Here is a 19,564-nt window from a genome sequence, read left to right as displayed (position 1 = left end):
GTACTCTAAGTATTGTAGATGTAACTGATCATTGAAACATTGTTGCCCTTTGTGCACTCCTGCATTAACTGCATTCCCTTAGTGTAGCCAAGAACCATTGCTGTGTACATTGTTCCACACCAGGGTTGACAGTCTACCCTTTCTTCTGAGCATCCAACTGCACAAATCCTTTGCTGTTCGTTCCTCAAAGTCCCTCACTTTTAAGAAAATCTCATTCAGCTGCTCACAGAGCTCTACAACTTCCACAGTAGCATGTCTCAACTGTACTATGGCCCTCTGAAACCATTATACCTATCCCAATGTATTCACCTTCAGTCAAGACAATAACTGAGCATCCTCATCATCCTCAGAAACACCGCAAAACAATCCATGAAAGCACATCCAAGACTTTGAGCCCTAGCTGCGTCGGTGAAGTGGAACATGGCTTGCCACTCTGTCACTTGTCATGCAATACTCAGGTAACCAAGCCTGTGCTATAGGCACAAATGTGTTATGCTTCTTACAATGGTGACGTGAATGCCAATGGATACGTGTGCAGCGTTGCGATCCAAGCTGTTCCCTGCTATTACAGGCTTCTGTGGCTGAACCCTCCCCCACCAGTCATTGTTGCAGAGTGGCAGTGTGCCCCCCACCTGATTGGCAGTCCCCCTATCTGGCCCCAACCTTCAAGTTGGCTCTGACCCCTGTGGCCTCCCCTTTGGCATTCTCTGATGCCTGGTGTGCACAGCTGGTGTGTCAGGCTGGCAATGCCATGTGCCCAGTGGCAGGGTGCCAAGCTGATACTGCCCAAGGGGAATCTCCCTCTGCTTCTGATTCCCCCAAGGGACCTCAATGGCCTCTGGTTTTACCTGCGAGGCCATCATGATATGTCCACTTTGATGGGAACCATACATGATCCTCGCCAGAGAGAACATTCACAGGCAAGCCCACAAAGTGAGCTCGGATGATTCTGTCCTGGGGTCACGTGTAATATTTAAATTCTGTTTTAGGATGCAAAGCCGATCGCCCCAGATGTCCGGTGCCAGTAAGTTCATGAGAGACAAGAAACTGGGTGTGAACCTGATTTCTCAGTTCTCTTGTGATCTTACCAGCTCACCTCGCATATCGGCCAATGGGAGGAAAAGATAAAATCGCAGCCATAGAATCATGATGATCTACAGCATGGAAATGGCCCTTTGGCCCATCGTGTCTGCAGCAGTCAAAAAAACCCATCCAACAAATCTAATCTCATTTTCTAGCACGTGCTCGTAGCCTTGTATGCCTTGGAATCACAAGTACACATCTAAATACTACTTAAATGTTACAAGGGTCTCTGCCTCCACCTCCCTTTCAGGCAGTGAGTTCCAGATTAAGGGTTAAAACATTTTTCCTCACATCCCCTCTGATTTCCTGTCCCTTACCTGGAATCAATGCCCCCGGTCATTTATTTCTCCCTCCACCAAGGGGGAAAGTTTCTTCTTGTCTATTCTATCTATGCTCCTCACAATTTTATACGTCTTAATCATATCCCTACCTCCCCTCCCCTCCCCTCCAGTGTCCTCTGCCCTAAGGAAAACAATGCCTGTCTATCGAATTTCCCTTCTTAACTGAAACTCTCCAGCCCAGTAACATCCAGGTAAATTTCCTCTGCAACCTTTCCAGTGCTATCACATCCCTCCTACATTGTAGATTCCAGTACTCTAGCAGTGGTTGAACAAATGTTTTACATATTTCCAGCATTATCTTGCTGCTCTTAAACTCTATGCCTCACCTAATAAAGGCAAGTGTAACATATAGCTTCTGTGATTTAAGTGTATAAATTATATTATGGGTTTGAGATGTAGACTGCCTCTTTAGGAGTGTGGCTCAAGTAATCCTTGGGAAATTAGCTCCTGCTGGTGTGGGACCCTGTTGGGCAGCCTTCGACCCGACTGTGAATCAGTGCACATATTAAATATAGAGCTTCACTGAAGAAAGATCTACAGTGTGGAAGAAGCCATTCAGCCCATCAAGTCTGAACCAACTCTTCAACAGAGTATCTTGCCCATGCCCTATCCTGATGACCCCACACACATTTCCCATTGTTAATCCATTTAACCTACACATCTTGGGACACTAAGGAGCAATTTAGCATGGTCAATCCATCTAACCTGCATAGCTTTCTAGCTATCAAGCCTACAACATGATGCTTTATGCACCTTTTTTCCACAGGGGCATACATAATACCTTCTTTACCTCTTTATCCACCTATCCTACCTTAAGGGGATTGGAGTACATGCACACCAATGTCCTGATCCCCGATGCTTCCCAGTGTTCTGCTGTTCATCATGTATTCCCTTCCCTTGTTTGTTCTGCCCAAGTGCATCACATCAGATGTATCTGCATTGAATTCCATGCCACTGATCAGCTCATCTATATCCTCTTGTAAGGCTATTCTCCTCTTAATTTACCACACCACCAATTTTCTTACCATCGGTGAACTTACTGATCAACCCTTGTTTGTTCAGGTCTAAATTATTTATATAAACCACAAACAGCTAGGGCCCCAACACTGGTACGTGTAGGACCTCCTGGACACAGGCTTCCAGTCAAATAAGCTCCTCTTGACCAGTCACTTTCCATGGTTGACCTTTGAGAAGGCTGCTCTGCAAGTGGTGACCTCGGATACAGGTTGATCCGAGGCTTCTGGGATGGAGGGCATGCTCTCGCTGACCACTTGCTCAAAAAATGCATAAAATGCATTGAGCTCATCAGGTAGGGGTGCTCTGGTGCTGGTGATTTTACTTGCCTTCATCTTGTAGCCTGTTATGTCTTGCAGACCTTACCATAGTTGACGGGGTCTGTGTGGCTAGCCTGGGATTCTATCTTGCTCCGGTATCTTTTGGCATCTTTGAAAGATCTCCTTAGATTGTATCTGACTTTCTTGTATAGATCAGGGTCACCTTACTTGAATACCTCAGACCCAGACTTCAGCAATCAGCGAATGTCCCTGTTTGGCCATGGTTTCTGGTTGGGAAACACACAGATACTTAGGGATGATAAGTGAACAGGACTTGGTGTGATAAGCAGCAGAGATTCAGTGATCTCAGTTTATGTAGGGTGTAAATGGGAGGCTTCCAATGACTGCATTGGAATAGCCAAGTTGAGAGATAACAACAAGTTCGTGGACTCAGATCGGCTGATGAATCGTACCCAGTTGGACTTCAGCCATGTGGAGATGGAAATCGATGGTCTGAGTGATGCCGGGAAATGTTGTCAGAAGCTCAATAAGATTGTGAAAAGTTTGGTTTGGTCTCAGATGGTTAACAGGGAAGTTAGACTAAAGAATGGTGTGTGTGGCAGGATTGAAGACAAGCTTTCATCTTCCCAATATTTATTTAAAGGAAGTTTCTGCCTGCATTCCATTTAGTGGGTGTGGGATAATCACATTATGATTCTTGTGTCATTGTTGGGGATTATCCAGTTTAGCGCCTTATGAATCTTTTATTTTAATTGGCAATGTTGATGTTCTGTAGAATGTTCCACACAGCATGGTGTTTCGAATGACTGTGTGCAAAAGATAAGGATACAAAGATAATCAAAATACTTTACTTTAACTAATTTTGCTTTTGCCAACTTCCCTTATTTGGCCATGTGATTCATGACTGTCTAGATTCCTTTCAGTTTGTTTTAATTTGGCTTGATTTGTGCAATGCTCCTGGAGAAGGAGTACGCACAATAATGAAAAAATCAGTTAAAAGACTGAAGAACCCCAGGCCACAGTAAGCCAGCCAAATTAACTGAAAGAGGCAAGGATGGGGAAAGAATGAAAGACGATTGCCAAAATAACAGGTCTGGTCCAAGCTACAAACATGTGAAAACATCTTCAGAATGTGGTTATTATGGGAATTCAAAGCCTCGACTCCATCCAGTCTGCTTGCTGGAATACCTCAAGAAAAGATAGAGAATAAGTAAGCAGTTAAATGTCTGGGTGTTTTTACAAAGGAAACAGAAAGCAAAACAGACCTGATAAACTAGAATTTCTACTGTGCTCCAACCAATTCCGTTTCTCAAACCACATGTGAGGCTTTGGCTATTTATCTTGTTAAACATAGGTATCCGGTCCCTGTGAATGCCCCAGGGCTAGTCATTTCTCCCAGTGGGAGTTCTCAACATTCAGGTAAAAGATCTATTCACAAGTCTACCGAACATACCATAGTGAGTGCCGGTGGTGGATGATTTTTGATGTTGGCCCCTCTGTCTGATCTGCAGGCAGGTATGGCCTTTTGTATTTTGTTGTGAAGTATTTTTGCCACCGTGTTCTGACCCTTTGCTGGGTGGTCCTTCAATTATTTGTCAGTAAATGTCATGAAATATGAGACATCTACAATCATCAGTCTTCAGAGTCGTGTTACTTCTGTCAGTACAAAATAGTCGACGTGCTTCAAAACTTTTGAACTGTGACAGTATCTTGTCTGCTATCACTATTGTTTTGGTGTTGGATCTAGTCTACTGTATATGCTGGAAGGAAGAATGTACAACACATTACAGAGGTACGTAAGGATTTGGCTAAAGATACTACCAGCATTTTCAAAGCATGTAATCTACTGTTGGAATTAATTTGTTTCCCCTAGCTGCTGGAAGGCTAAATCATTTGTCTATCAATCTATCTATCTATCTACCATGTTAATTGGAAATAATTATAGCTAATACATTGGGCAGAAACTGTTGATGTAAAATCATGATGGACTTGCAAAATTGAAAGGAGCAGCTGTGGTGCACAGTAATGGAAAATGTGGCAGGCAGAACTGACTCAAAGCAAAAGCCCTCAAAGAATTATTCACAACTATTAAACACCACTTGATTGAAAACGTGCCACACAAGCTAAGAGTCACATCTTTGGTTGAGGAGAGAACTGATTGTATGTGATCAGGATTGTGTACATTTACACAGCAGGTGCAAATCCATGTGTTTGTTCCCGTGTCTTAAATCTTGATTTGACTCCTGATTTTCATAAAACTTAATTTTTTATAATTTGCTGCAAAAATATTAGCCACAGCATAACATTGTAATAATTTCTCCATGTAAGACAAGTAGTGTGATTTGCTGTGGGTGTTGTTAGCCAGGCCAGCATTTATTGCCCATTGCTAATTTCCCTTAAGAGATTGGTGATAAACCAACCTCTTAAAACCCTGCAGTCCATCCATATACCCACAGTACTGTTGGGGAGGGAGTTCCAAGATTTTGTCCCAGAGACAGTGAAAGGACAACATATAATTCCAAGTAGGATTGTGTATGATCTGGAGGGGAACTTGTAGTTGGTGATGTTTGCATGCATTTGCTGAACTTATAAGTTGTAGAGATTGTGGGGTTGGAAGATTCTGACAAAGGATTCTGGTGAGTTCCTGCAGTGCATTTTGTAGATGCTTTACACTGCTACCCTGTGTTGATGGTGGAAGGTGTAGATGTTGAAGGTGATGGATAGGGTGCCAGTCAAGCAGCCTGCTTTGTCCTGGATGGTGCTGTGTTTCTTGAGTGTTGTTGGAGCTGCATTCATGCACACAAGTGGAGACTATTCTATCACACTCCTGGTTTATGCCTTGTAGATGGTGGACAGGTTTTGGAGAGTCAGGAGGTGAGTTATTCACCTTAAAGTGTCATGGAGAGAGTTTGTATAAACTGAATTATATTTCTAACCTCAGATCCTTATTCTCATTCATTCTGTCTTCACTGACCTATTGACTCTGGATCCAGAAACATTCCAAATCTCTGTTACCCCTTCAATCCTACCCTTTTGAGAGAGTTGGTTCAGCTCAGTTGGCTGGACAGCTGGTTAGTGATGCAGAGGAATGCCAACAGCTCGAGTTCAATTCCCGTACTGACTGACTATTCATGTAGGCTCTGCTTTCTCAACCTTCCCCCTAGCCTGAGGGACAATGATCCTCAGATTAAATCACCACCAGTCAGCTCTCCTCTTCCATGAGGATATGTCTAGGGCGGTGGATAGAGGAGAGCCGGTGGATGTGGTGTTTCTTGATTTTCAGAAGGCGTTTGACAAGGTGCCTCAAGAGGTTATTACAGAAGGTCAGGGGGCATGGAGTTGGGGGGTAGGGTGTTAGCATGGATAGAGGATTGGCTGTCAAATAGGAGGCAGAGAGTGGGGGTTAATGGGTGCTATTCGGATTGGCGGTTGGTGACTAGTGGAGTGCCCTGGGGTCGGTGCTGGGGCCTCAGCTATTTACCATTTATATAGATGATCTGGAGGAGGGAACTGAGTGTATGGTGTCGAAATTTGCTGATGACACCAAGATTGGTGGAACGGCAAATTGCGCGGAGGGTGTGGAGAGTCTGCAGAAGGATCTAGATAGGCTGGGCGAATGGGCCAGGAACTGGCAAATGGAATTTAATGTTGGCTAATGTGAGGTTGTCCACTTTGGTAGGAATAATGGTAGGAAGGACTATTACTTACGTGGCGAAAAACTGCAGCATGCAACGGTGCAGAGGGACCCCCTTGTGCATGAGTCGCAAAAACCCAGCTTGCAGGTGCAGCAGGTGGTCAGGAAGGCAAATGGGATGCTGGCCTTCATAGCGAGGGGGATTGAATATAAAAGTAGGGAGGTCTTGCTGCAGCTGTATAGGGCACTGGTGAGGCCGCAGCTGGAGTACTGTGTGCAGTTTTGGTCACCGCACTTACGCAAGGATATTTTGGCCTTGGAGGGAGTGCAGAGGAGGTTTACTAGGCTGATTCTGGAGTTGAGGGGGTTGAGCTATGAGGAGAGGCTGAATAAACTAGGCTTGTACTCGTTAGGGTTTAGAAGAATGAGGGGAGATCTCATTGAGACATATAAGATGATGAATGGGATGGATAGGATAGAGGTGGAGAGGCTCTTCCCGCTCAGAAAGGACAGTAGGACTAGAGGGCACAGCCTCAAGATAAGGGGGGTGCGGTTTAGAACGGAGTTGAGGAAGAACTTCATCACTCAAAGGGTGGTGAATCTCTGGAATTCTCTGCCCGTTGAAGTGGTGGAGGCGGCCTCGCTAAATATATTTAAGACGTGGGTTGATAGGTTTTTGATAGGCAAGGGGATTAAGGGCTATGGGGAGAGGGCGGGAAAGTGGAACTGAGCCACTCCAGATCAGCCATGATCTTATTGAATGGCGGGGCAGGCTCGAGGGGCTAGTTGGCCTACTCCTGCTCCTATTTCTTATGTTCTCCTCCTAAAAGGGCAGAGAAGTGTATGGTCATCTGGGACTGTGGTGGCTTTACATTTGCAATCTTTTGAGAACTCTGTTTCTTAAGGAACAACAAAAGATCATGAAGGTAGCTCAACCCATCACGCAAAGCAGCCTCCCATCCATTGATTCTGTCTACATTTCCTGCTGCCTCGGCAAAGCAGCCAGCATAATTAAGGACCCGGCACACCCTGAACATACTCTCTTTCATCTTCTTTCCTCGGGAAAAAGATACAAAAGTCTGAGGTCACGTACCAACTGACTTAAGAACAGCTTCTTCCCTGCTGCTGTCAGACTTTTGAATGGACTTACTTTGCATTAAGCTATTCTTTCTCTACATCCTAGCTATGACTGTAACATTACATTCTGCACTCTCTCGTTTCCTTTTCTAAGAACGGTATGCTTTCCCTGTATAATGCGCAATAAACAATACTTTTCACTGTATAATAATACATGTGACAATAATAAATCAAATCAAAAGTATATTCCTGGTTTTCTTCTGTGTAAACACAGTAAAAAGTCTGACAACACCAGGTTTTAGTCCAACTGATTTATTTGATAATAGACTCACAAGCTTTCGGGGTTAGCCCCTTTTACTGTGTTTACGCCAGTCCAACGCCGGCATACCCACATCATTTCTTCTGTGTACCATTGGTAGTTGTACCTCAAGCTGTCTAGGTCATGAGCTCTGGAATTCACTCCCTCAACCTTTACCTTTCCTACCTCTCTATCTTCCTTCAGAATATTCCTTAAACTGTTTTGATCAAGCTTTTGATTACTTCTCCTTGTTGTGAGTTTCACTGTGCAGCATGAGGATCTGTGGTCGGCCAAATGAGAATGGGGGAGGTGGGGATGCTAGAGATAGGGCAACTGCCCTTCTGAAGGTGAAATATATTTACTGATGCTTCCACAATTTGACAACTGAGATGTTAGAAAATGGGATTTACTTCCATCATTTAAAAAGAATTTTGACAATGTTATCTTGGCGAAGAGGGGGCAGAAGTTTGAATCATCCGATGATTAGTCAGCATTCACATTGCCACCTTGCATCTTGGAACGATTAATAGCAATAGGATGAATTTGTCAGTATGTTCAGTAGTTTTTTTGTTAAAAGGAAAGGTGTTATTGGTTTACCATTTTAAATGGTCCAATCGCTGTTCAAGTCTACCCACCCGTTCTTAAAAAAAAATTTTACAACTCTTACAGCAGCACCGTGTTAATATGTGATGCTTGGGAACTTTTTGCAGATTCATTGATATCCTAAAATCATTTTTATTTCTGGAAAAAAAAACCCCTCCCCTATTTATCTCAGTATTTTATACATCAAGTTCATTTGAAGTTCACTTTGAACCTGACATTTTAAGTTGAAGAAAAGTAATTTCACAGCAGCACTTCCACAGCCCCTTGTTGACTCATAAGCAGCTTGCAAATCTTAAGGATACATGCCAAGAAAGCTGTAAAAAAATCATCAGCTTATCGATTCATTTTGCGCCTCATTTAATCCTATTGACCTGAATATGAAACGGGAGATGTAAATAGCTTCCATTGCAAAGTCACCTAATATTATTTGGGTATCGCCCCCTGCCCCCTCCCTTTTGCCAGCCTCCTCAAACCCACCTAACTGAACATTCTCACATTGCTATGCTTTACAATAGAGTTAAATTGTTAATTTTTCTGAATTTCAAGGATGTAGGCAGGAGTATCAGTGGATTGTCAACCAGAACTGAGACACCTGACTGCTTCTGTGTGTTTTCCAGTAACTTTATTGAATTGAGGATGAACAATATTAGATCATTTCTTTGCACATTTAAAACCTTCCAGACACAATGTGAAACCATGTGCTTATGGCTTTAAAGTTTACATGGGTACAAGAGATTGGCATTCTCTTAAAGCACAGCCTCCTTGAGAAACATTTGCTGTACTTTGTGTCAAATACATCATTGCCACTTGCAAATTAGGTGAATGCAGCCAAAAGAAAGCATTTTCTTCTCCCCTCACCGCCCCCCCAAATAAAAATCAAACAAGATCAACTTGCCATTTTTAAATGATCACTTTTTCCTATGATTTGCACTGTTTTCAATCTTATTTCTGTGTTGTCTCTTTTGTCCTTTATAGTAGACATGGAACACCTGTCTTAAAGGTCAGATAACATAAGTGTCCATTATTTTCCTGTCACAGCTGTGCTGCTTTGTAATGGGATTTGAAACCAAATGCACGCTGTCTGTTTGGTCAGTTCAGACTGAGTAAGAAGAATTTGAAGGGGAGGAGGGAAACGGGGATTAGGAACAACCATTTCTGGCTGCTACAAGTCTCCTTCAGGTTTCAAAGTGACATATGCAGTTTATGGCAAGCAAACCTGATATGATATCAGTAAAGTGGTTAGGCTGTGCACATGAAATGTTTTCCAGCAGCACACAGATCAGGCAAATCATGATGTGTATTGCTGATTTGATGCCAGTGTTGCTATTTTGAACCATGCGTTCTTGCCAATGTACCTTCTTAACCTTGGACAGCTGAACATGCCTTCAGTCACATACATATCGGACACCCCCTACTGGTGCTATTTATAGGGCACACCAACTACCTATTTGCTGGTTTATTTCTTCTCAATGTTCATAAACGCTGCATCTGAGTGCCTTGTAAATTTTTAAAAATCTGTAGGGAGGGGGCTGTTAAGTGCTGCAGTATTTAACTGTTGCTGACTTTGTAACTTCTCCACAGACCAGTTGCTTCCATAAATGGTTAAATGATTAGGCTATCCATTTGGCATTGACATAATGGGTGAATGAGCACTGAGCGTACAGAGCAGGGTAAATTATTGAAAGAGGGAGGAAGGAGGGGAGTAAGACTCTCAAATGGAGGTCAATTCTCCCAGCGTGTTTACGAAACAATTCTGCTATCTGAACTTCACTGATACCCATGCTGGAAATCTACCACCTCGCCTGCCACAGAATCGAAGCCGGCGAGGGTCCGACAATGGAAATCTTCCTTGACCTCAGGCAGGAATTTCCAGTCTTACCTGAGCAAGGCTGTAAAATCCCACCCCCAATGTTTGAAATACATTTCTGCCTGTCCACTATCTGAAGCTGAATCTGAAGTTTCACAACTTTGATCTTCCGAACACATCTCCATGTCATAACTGAGATCACCAATTTACACCTCTATAAATTTGCACAATTCACTCCAACTTCAGCTCAATTGCTGCTGAAACCCTCATCCATGCCATTGTTTTCTCTAGGCTTGACAATTCCAATACGCTCCAGGATAGCCTCCCGAGTTTTATTCACTATATACTTGAGGTCATCCAAAACAATGTTACCCTTATTCAAAGTCACCCAAGTCTTGTCCATTCATTGGGCAGGCCTTTATGGCCTAGTCTGTCCCAAAACTGGGACGCCCCCCCCCCCGCCCCGCAACAAGGTCCATGGACCTTTTGATTGGCAACCTAGGAGTCTGAGGTTGGCACTGCCTGATTGGCGCTGGAAAGGGGGCAGGCCTGAAGGAGGTGGCTGAAGGTATGGTCCTTAAAGGGGGAGCTGAATTGGAGAGTCCTTCAGCGGTTGGGACTGAAGATTTCACTGAAGGAGATGGGGCCTAAATGGTAGCCTGAAGAGGGTGGGGCCTGAAGGGGATGGGGTTTTAAGGGTTGCCCGAAATGGGCAGCATATAAAGGGGGTACTAAAAGGGCCAGAGTCTGAAGGGAGCGGGGCCTGAAGTAGGTGACTGAAGGGCATGGGGCCATAAGAGACAACCTGAAGGGAAAGGGACTGAGGTGGTGTCTAAAGGTGGAGGGGCCTGAAGAAGGTGGCTGAAGACAGTGGGGCCTGCCTTGTAATCTGTGTTGTGCTGACCCACACAATGGAATTCTCCTGCTAGAAAGTGACACTTAACCATCTTTTGGCCCAACAATTTCTAGCTTGCTGCAATTAGAAAAATTAGCCTATTGGATGGAATTAATCACTTTAAGGAATACCCTGGCACATTTCAAATTAGTGGAGAAAACCTCAAGGGGCCAAAATCCTCGGGAACAATTGCGATGAGACTTTAAATCAGGAATCAGCTTGAATGGGACATGACAAAATAAAAACACATACACACATCAATTGAAATCCAACTGCTTAATAATGAATGGAAAATCTGAAATGGGTTCTTGTTTCACCTCAGAACTTTCCAGCATTCTCAACTATTTCAATCAAAAAAGAAACAAACCCACGCTTCAGTGTTTGAAGTTAAAAATGTTCTGTTGTAGCTGGCTGGATTGGACTGGAAGCTGTATTTAATCACTTTTTTTATGTCAGAGGTACATGTTGTAGACAGCAAGACTGGAAATGTTGATTTTGTACCTCCTACGTCCAAATGAAATATGTAAGAGGTTATTGAGCCCTCTGTCTCATGATTTCATAAATGCATGCGAAACACCATTGTACTTTGGAGTATATCTTATAACATTTAAAAGCAAAACATACAACCAGACAGACAAGCTAACAAGCTAGTCCATTAGTGAATCTGAGAGCAAGCCAGTTAGGGTTATTGCAACAGCTTAGTATGTGGGAGGTTCCTTCAATGTGATAAGTTGTGCTGAAGTTGACATGTTTTCATTTATCTTCCTGTTGCTCTGGGAAAATTCAAAGACTATGTGCTATTTTCCTTGTTTTGAAGTGAACCATTGCAATAAAATTATTTGTCAAACATCCTATTAAATTTGGCAAGGACACTTGCTAACTGAGGCATCTGTAATTTTTTTCACATGCTAAGTAAAGGTCAAAATCACATATGTGGCTCAACTCTAGATTTGAAAATAATTAAAGAAATTTGCCAGAAGAGTTCTTTCTTGTTAGTAATGGATTTCAGATCATGACTTATTTAGTTTCAGGCCAGTGTGCCTGGATAGTTGTAAAATGGATATTGAGGCGACTCCCTTGGTTACAGGCCCCATCCTTGCTGAGCACACGGCCCCAAAAACTGGGAGAGGAAATGTGAAAGGTCATGTAGGCAATTCAGCCTCTTATTATTCTGCAGAGGAGCATCCAGAAGATTGTAAAAGATTGACTTTTCGCTATCTTAGGGATTCGGTGTGGAGGGGGTTGGTAGGCTGTATTTGGATTGAGCTGTGTCAGTGAGTGGGTGGGGGAAATAGTGTGTCTGAATGTCGGGGGGTGTGGGGAGGTTAGTGTGTCAGGGTATGGGGGGTTGGTGTGTCAGTGTATGGGGAGGGTTAGTGTGTCATGGTGTGGAGGGGTTGGTGTGTCATGGATTGGGGGATGGTGTGTCAGTGTGTGGGGGCATAGTAGGGGGTTTGATGTGTCGGGGTGTGGGGGATTGGTGGGTCGGGGTGTTTGTGGGGGGGGTGTTGGTGTGTCAGGGTGTTGGGGAGGTGTTGGTGTGTCGGGGGATGGTGTGTCAGGGTATGGGTGGGTGAGTACTGTCAGGATGGGGATGAGCTGTGTCAGGTGAAAGAACATGATCTGGACAGCTGAGCTTTGTTGAGGGGAAGACTAACGGAAATAAAGACAGGTCCATGTCCCACTCTACTCGCCAATGAACCAAAAACAGACCTTAAAGTCCACCCACCTTCTCTCCCACCCCCTCTCTCTCTCTCGCATGCATGCACACACACACAACCTTAATGGGTGTGTTTCAGATCACAGTGAAAATGCAACATGGCTTTGATGGAATTATGTTCCTTCCACTCACCTTGCCAATGGATCCATGCTGCAGCAGGGACTGGGAAGTGCTAAGACTCCAGTGGATAATGGGGTAATTTTAAAAGTGGTCAGTGACATGATTCCCACTCCATCTTTGATAGGAAGATCTGGATCTATGTGCAGGAGATTAAGGAAATGTCACTTGATTTTCTTTTCTGCCATTTGCACCCTGAGCGTTGTTGGGTTTGTGATATATGTTATATATTGCATGTTGGTTTTGGGGTGCAGACTACCCCTTTAAGAGTTTGGATCAGCTGACCCCTGGGTAATTAGCATGTCCGAGCCTAGAATCCTGTTGGGCAGTCTGAGACTTGACTGTGAATCAATGCACACCTCAAATTAAGATCTCCACTGTTCAAGTTATCAAGCATACCTTGTGATTCTTCATGCACCCTGAGTCCAAAGGATCATACAAAATAACTGGTGAGGGGGCTGCTTATGCATCTTGCTGGCTTTCTGTTCTGGAATAGGAGAAGGAAATCAAGCATTGCCCTGGGACTTTGAAGAACAGCACTGGAAAAGAACCACAGTGTGGCAACCCCGTGAAGAATGGTTAGGAGTGTTCCGAAAGCCTTACTTCAGTTTGAACAGTCTGTTTAGGGGAAGGGTATGGTTTGCCTGGGAATCGGCCAAAAAAGTCATGGGAAGTGGGCACTGAGTTGACACGGGCTGCGGATGGCAATGGACAACGGCAGAAGGACGCTTTTGGCCTAGACTCACGTTGAATTGAGCGCCAAGGGGAAAATGCTGCAGTCAAAGAGGGGGAAGGAGCGCTAACCATGATCATCAAGGGAGTGGCCATCACAAAAAATGGACATGAGGGGATTTGGGAAGCAGACACCGAGGGAGTCGAGCAGTGAGTAGCTGCTGGCGACAGTGGGAGGCAGCTTTGTACCTATTCTCATTTGGCAGGAAAAATTCCCAAAAAGAGAAAAACAAAATGGTGGCTGGATTTGGAGTCATAGGCCTCTTTGATGAAGAGGCAGAGAGCTGGACATCATAAACAGTGCACTTCAATGCTTATCTGGCACCAAATAACATGAGCATGGACCTGGTAGTACCAGTTTTCTTGACTACCATAGAGAGGAAGACCTTCACTGTTTTGAAGAATTTGATACAATGGACAAAACGCTGATAAGACTTAACAGGAATTATGTGAAGTACTAAAGACTCATTTTGCTCCAATGCCATTTGTAAGTGCTGAGCGTTTTCAATTCTACAAACAAGATCAATTTGAAGAGGAGCCCATTGCACAATTTGTGGCAAATCTGGAAAGACTGGTTGAGCACTGTGAATTCGGAAATGTACTTCAGGATGCTTGACAGGACTAGTGGTTTGTGGCCTTGGGTATGAACAGCAAACATTATTGGCTAAAAATCATTTAAAATTTAAATTTGCATTAGGGATCACAACTTCTATGGAATTAGCCACCAGAGAAGCAGCACAGTTGGGTATCAGTGCCTGGGTGGGCCAATACCCACCCCTTCTCATAGGGGTCCAATTCAGTGGTCTGGCAAGGGGAAAGAAATTTTCCAAAATAGACCTACATCAGGCCTGTTTGCAGTTGGGAGTGGTGAAAGATTCCCAGCCGCCACTGTGGCGCGGTGGTTAGCACTGCTGCCTCACAGTGCCAGAGACCCGGGTTTGATTCCTGGCTTTGGTCACTGTCTATGTGGAGTTTGTACATTTTTTCTGTGTCTATGTGGATTTTCTGTGGGTGCTCTGGTTTCCTTCCACAGTCCAAAGATGTGCAGTTTAGGTGAATTGGCCAGGCTAAATTCCCCCCAGTGTACCTGAACAGGCACTGGAGCATGGTGACTAAGGGATTTTCACAGCAACTTCAGTACAGTATGAATGAAAGCCTACTTGTGACTAATAAATAAAGTTTTATAATAGTCAGATATAGGGACCTGTTCTACTATAAGCGGTTTCTCTTTGATATCACATTCCGGTGGACCGTGGACCAAATCTTCACTGGATTGACAGGAGTCCAATGTTACTTGAACGATATCTTGGTCACTGATTTGACAGAGAAGGAGCAGTTGAAGAACCTGAATAATATCTTAAAGAATTTGCAGGAGTGTGGCCTACAAGTCAAGACAGAACAATGTGAGTTCTTCAAGGACTCCACTGAGTATCTGGATGATGTAATTAATGGCCATGAGTTACAGAAGGTGTCCAAGAAATGGAGGCCATCATGCAAGCCCCCAAGATCAGACAATGTATCCCAAATGAGGTTGGCTTTGGGACTTATTAATTACTATGGCAAGTTTGGCCCAGATCTGGTGATGGTGTTGATGTACTGGTTGCTGGAGAAAGGACAGCCATGGAAATGAACATGTGAGGAGGCTTACCTGGCAGTAAAAGAGACTTCTAAGAGAGCGGAAGTGCTAGTCACTTCAGCCCAATGTGACCTCTGCATTGCAATGTGTAATAACTGAAGGTGACTCAATGTAGCTCCAAAAACAAGAAGGATCTTTTTGTTAAGCTACGATAACAATGTACACTCTAAGGCCAGAATGTTACCACCGGTCACACCAGAGGGACTTTTCCATCCAGCTGCAGTGATTGGAGATTTGGCTGGGCACCAAATTTTCTGACGTCGCTGCAGCAGGAACGTGGCATGAACGGTCAGTAAGATCGTGCCCTAAGGGTCTGACCAAAACAACTGCACAAGTCTGCTCTATTCTCCTCCTTGACTCCAACTGAACTTTTCCCAGTCAGCAGGTCTCATGCCATCGCTCCCGATTGGCCCGGCTTCCCATGCTTCCATGGGGTCCAGCCCAATTCACATGGCCCACAAAAGATTGCCCCTTAAAGGGACCACACTGCCACAGTGTGCATTTCCTCATTCAACTACCTATGTCTGGTCACCAGAAGTTGCTGTCAGTTCAACAAGAGTAATAATGTCAAATACGACCATCTTAGCTGTAAAATCTGAACCAATGTCTTCATGAAAAGTGTGTGATAAACCTTTTTTTTCATTTCTGCAGGGTGAAAAAAATGAAAAAAAAACTGCTTAAATTCTTTTAAAGTGTAGTTAAATACAGGTGATGTGGTGATGTGCTTCAGCAGGGCTATTGTACTTGTAGCTTTGCCAAACACTACTTCATGAAGGCTTAAAGGAACTTTAGTAATTTTTATAAAATAATTGCCGCAAGCGAAGATGCTTAGACTGTAAATAAACAGTGCCTAGCTTGTACAAGTCTTTTCTATTGTTCAATAATAGTAGTTTCCTGCCTTGTAATTTAGTGAGCCTAAACAGTGCAGAGAACATTGCTCAGATTTATGAAGTAAACCAACGGTTTGGCTCATTTCCATGAAGCTCTCGAAATGCTGGGCAGAACTGACGTCAAGAATGTAATTACTATAGAGACAGGCTGTGCCTGTGGCAATCACTGTGAAATGTAAGACAATAGAAGTATCTTTTAGAGCTCTCCTGCTCATACTCCTATGGGTTTCACCAAAACTATTGGGTAAACTGGAAGTTGAAGTTCACTGGCATATTCTTGTGAGTATTTAGGAAGTTTTGTTTTAACTTCTGGAATAGGCTGTCTGTTCTACAATCAGCTCAGTTGGAACTAATTGTTGATTCACACAGTTTGAACAGTGATTAGAATGAGATGTCAAACGACTTAAACTGAAAATTCTTATGTTCAATACTATGTTATGAAATGCCACCCAGTGGAGGGGGATGAAAATTCAGTGTTTTAGAAAACAGACAAAATGCAATATGTAGCACACCTATTTTCAATGCCTTTTAGAAGTCTGCCATGTGCAAAACATTGTACTTAATGTCACTTTTTATGAGAACGTTAGAGTATATGTTAGAAAGTTTGTATGGAAAAGTAATTTGTGAACTAGTCAGGAGATTTTAACAAATCTGTGGACAATAGAATGCATGTTAATGTCATCATATAAGAAGATACTTCTATCAGATTAATTGTTAGTATTAGTAGAGACAGAGCTATAAATCTACATTTATATGAGCTTGCATAAATTTCTTGCTGCTACAGTGATGTTGTTCAATCAGCATCCCGCTCAAGATCTCCTGATTTGGAGATGTAAATTGGCCATTTCCTTAACACAGAGCTCCATCTCTTTCCTTCACAGCTGTTTTAACTCTCCGATCTGTTGATTTCTCTCCCAGGTGTTCCCACCATCTCACAGTGCACTAAAGTATACTGTACACTGTAAGGTTATTACCTCTCGCTGGCTTCAACACCTTTTCGTCTACTACTTCCTTGATAATGGCAGAAGCAAGTAAAAGCAAAAGTTGCCTTCTTTTGTCAAATATTTGGCCGGTAATGTTTTGGCCTTTACTGGAGATGCAACAAACTTGTCTGTATACTGTTTTTTACATGACCACTGTCCTGTGTCTTCCCTGCATTACCTTTCCTGGCATGAACTTTTAACCTTACCAGACTTAAATTCCATTTTTGATACTCTTGCTAATCAGATATACAACTTTTTAGTCTTTCCTGGTTCCTAATAACTGAATTTTAAAAGGGAATCTGATTAAAGTTAGTTTCACTTTAATTTGGTTGCTAGAATCTAATTTCTCTGTTCCAAATTGACCCCCTAAAATGCTTTAGTTTGAACAAGACTTGACAGGAAGACATGACAGGTCTCTTGAGAAAGCAAATAGTATCAAGGTTTATTTGAATGAAAAAGTTACACTTATGAAATATGCAACCACATTTACAACTTCAGTTTGGGATCACTCCAGGCAGAAGCCTCAATCTTCCTTAGTTTCCTGAAGGGACAGTGATTTCCTGAAATCCTGCCTGAGAGAGCATTCAGTACCTCCCAAATCTCGTCCAACTGAGGTTTGTAGTAATTAGCCAATTGGTCATTCTTTGTTATTTGGATTAATTTTGGGGTAGGTGGTGGTGTAGTTGTAATGTCAATGTATTGGTAATCCAGAAGCCCAGAACAAAGCTCTGGTGACGTGGGTTGAATTCCAGCCAGAGCATCTGGTGGAATTTAAATTCAACGAATTAAAATTTTCAGGAATTGAAAACTCAACATGGTCAGTTAATACCAGCAATTGTTGTAAAATCCATTTGGTTCACTAATGTCCTTTAGGAAGGAAATCTGCTCTACTACATGGTCTGGTCTACATATGACTTCAAGAAAAACTGCAGTGTGGTTCACTCTTAACGACCTTCTGAAATGGCCTAACAAGCCTGTCACTTCAAGAGCAATTAGGGGTGGGCAAAAAATGCTGGCCTTGCCAGCGACACCAACATCCCATGAAAGAAAGAAAAGGTTGGATTTAGCCATTTACGTACGTTATTCTGGAGTGGGTCATAACCTTTGGTCTTAGTTTGGACAAGTCTTTTAAAAAGCATTTAGATAGTTAGAGTAATATTGGTGTAGAGGGATATGGGCCAAATGCGGGCAATTGGGACTAGCTTAGGGGTTTAACCAAAAAAAGGCCATGGACAAGTTGGGCTAAGGGCCTGTTTCTATGCTGTAAACCTCTATAATTGTAAGTTTTCATTCATTCTCCTGTACCTGCTGTAGATTACCAAAACAAATGCTCCATATGGTACCTGAATGTATTTGATGTGCTTTTATTATTGTCACATATATTAGTATATAGTGAAAACTAATGTTTCTTGCGCGCTATATAAACAAAGCGTACCGTTCGTAGAGAAGAAAATGAGAGAGTGCAGAATGTTGTGTTACAGTCATAGCTGGGGTAGAAAAAGATCAATTTAATGCAAGGAAGGTTCATTCAAAAGGCTGATGACCACAGCAAAGAAGCTGTTCGTGAGTCAATTAGTGTGTGACCTCAGACTTTTGTATCTTTTTTCTGATGGAAGAAGGTAAAAGGGAGAATGTCTGGGATGCGAGGGGTTCTTTAATTATGCTGGCCTCTTTGCTGAGGCAGTGGGAAGTGTAGACAGAATCAATGGATTGGGCTAAATTCACAACCTTTTGTAGTTCTTTGCGGTCTTGGATAGAGAAAGAGCTTTACCAAGCTGTGATACGTCCAGAAAGAACACTTCCTATGGTGTATCTGTAAACGTTGGTGAGAATCGTAGCTGACGTGCCAAATTTCCTTGGTCTTCTGAGAAAGTAGAAAAGTAGATGTGTTGGTGAGCTTTCTTAACTATATTGTCGGCATGGGGGGACCATTGTGTTCCCATGGACAATGGCAGCAAGTTTAGGCATATGGCTTAGCAAATCTTATTTGCAAATATGAATATATTATCTGGTTTTAATAACTACTTGGTTAATTATTTATCAATCACTTGTACATTGGGCTCACTTTTTATTTAATCATTTGTTCCTGGAAGAGATGCTTGTTCACGAGTTTAGGGAAAACACAACTCGTTTATTTACAGATTAAAACTAGAAGTTTGTACCTTGTGGTACAAAACTAGGTTTGTACCTTGTGGCTGCAATTAGCTCTGAGACGACTGACTAGAGTGATCCCCCACACTGCTTCCTGATTGTTCCCTCAGGTCATCTAACCCTGCAGATTGATTCTTAAACGGACAGTCGCTACTTCCCTCTAATACCTTCTATACAAACATCAATACCCAGTTAACACAGGCCCGGATAAGTACATGAACTTAGTCAATTGTAAATCAAATCTTTCAGGGGGTTTCCGAACCCTTGTGAAGTGGTGTGACTCCTCTATCTGGGCTGCCTCC

Source organism: Carcharhinus amblyrhynchos, chromosome 5, assembly GCF_965287045.1.
Source record: "Carcharhinus amblyrhynchos chromosome 5, sCarAmb.v2.hapA, whole genome shotgun sequence".
In the NCBI taxonomy this organism is placed as follows: Eukaryota; Metazoa; Chordata; class Chondrichthyes; order Carcharhiniformes; family Carcharhinidae; genus Carcharhinus; species Carcharhinus amblyrhynchos.
This window is presented reverse-complemented; position numbering follows the sequence as displayed.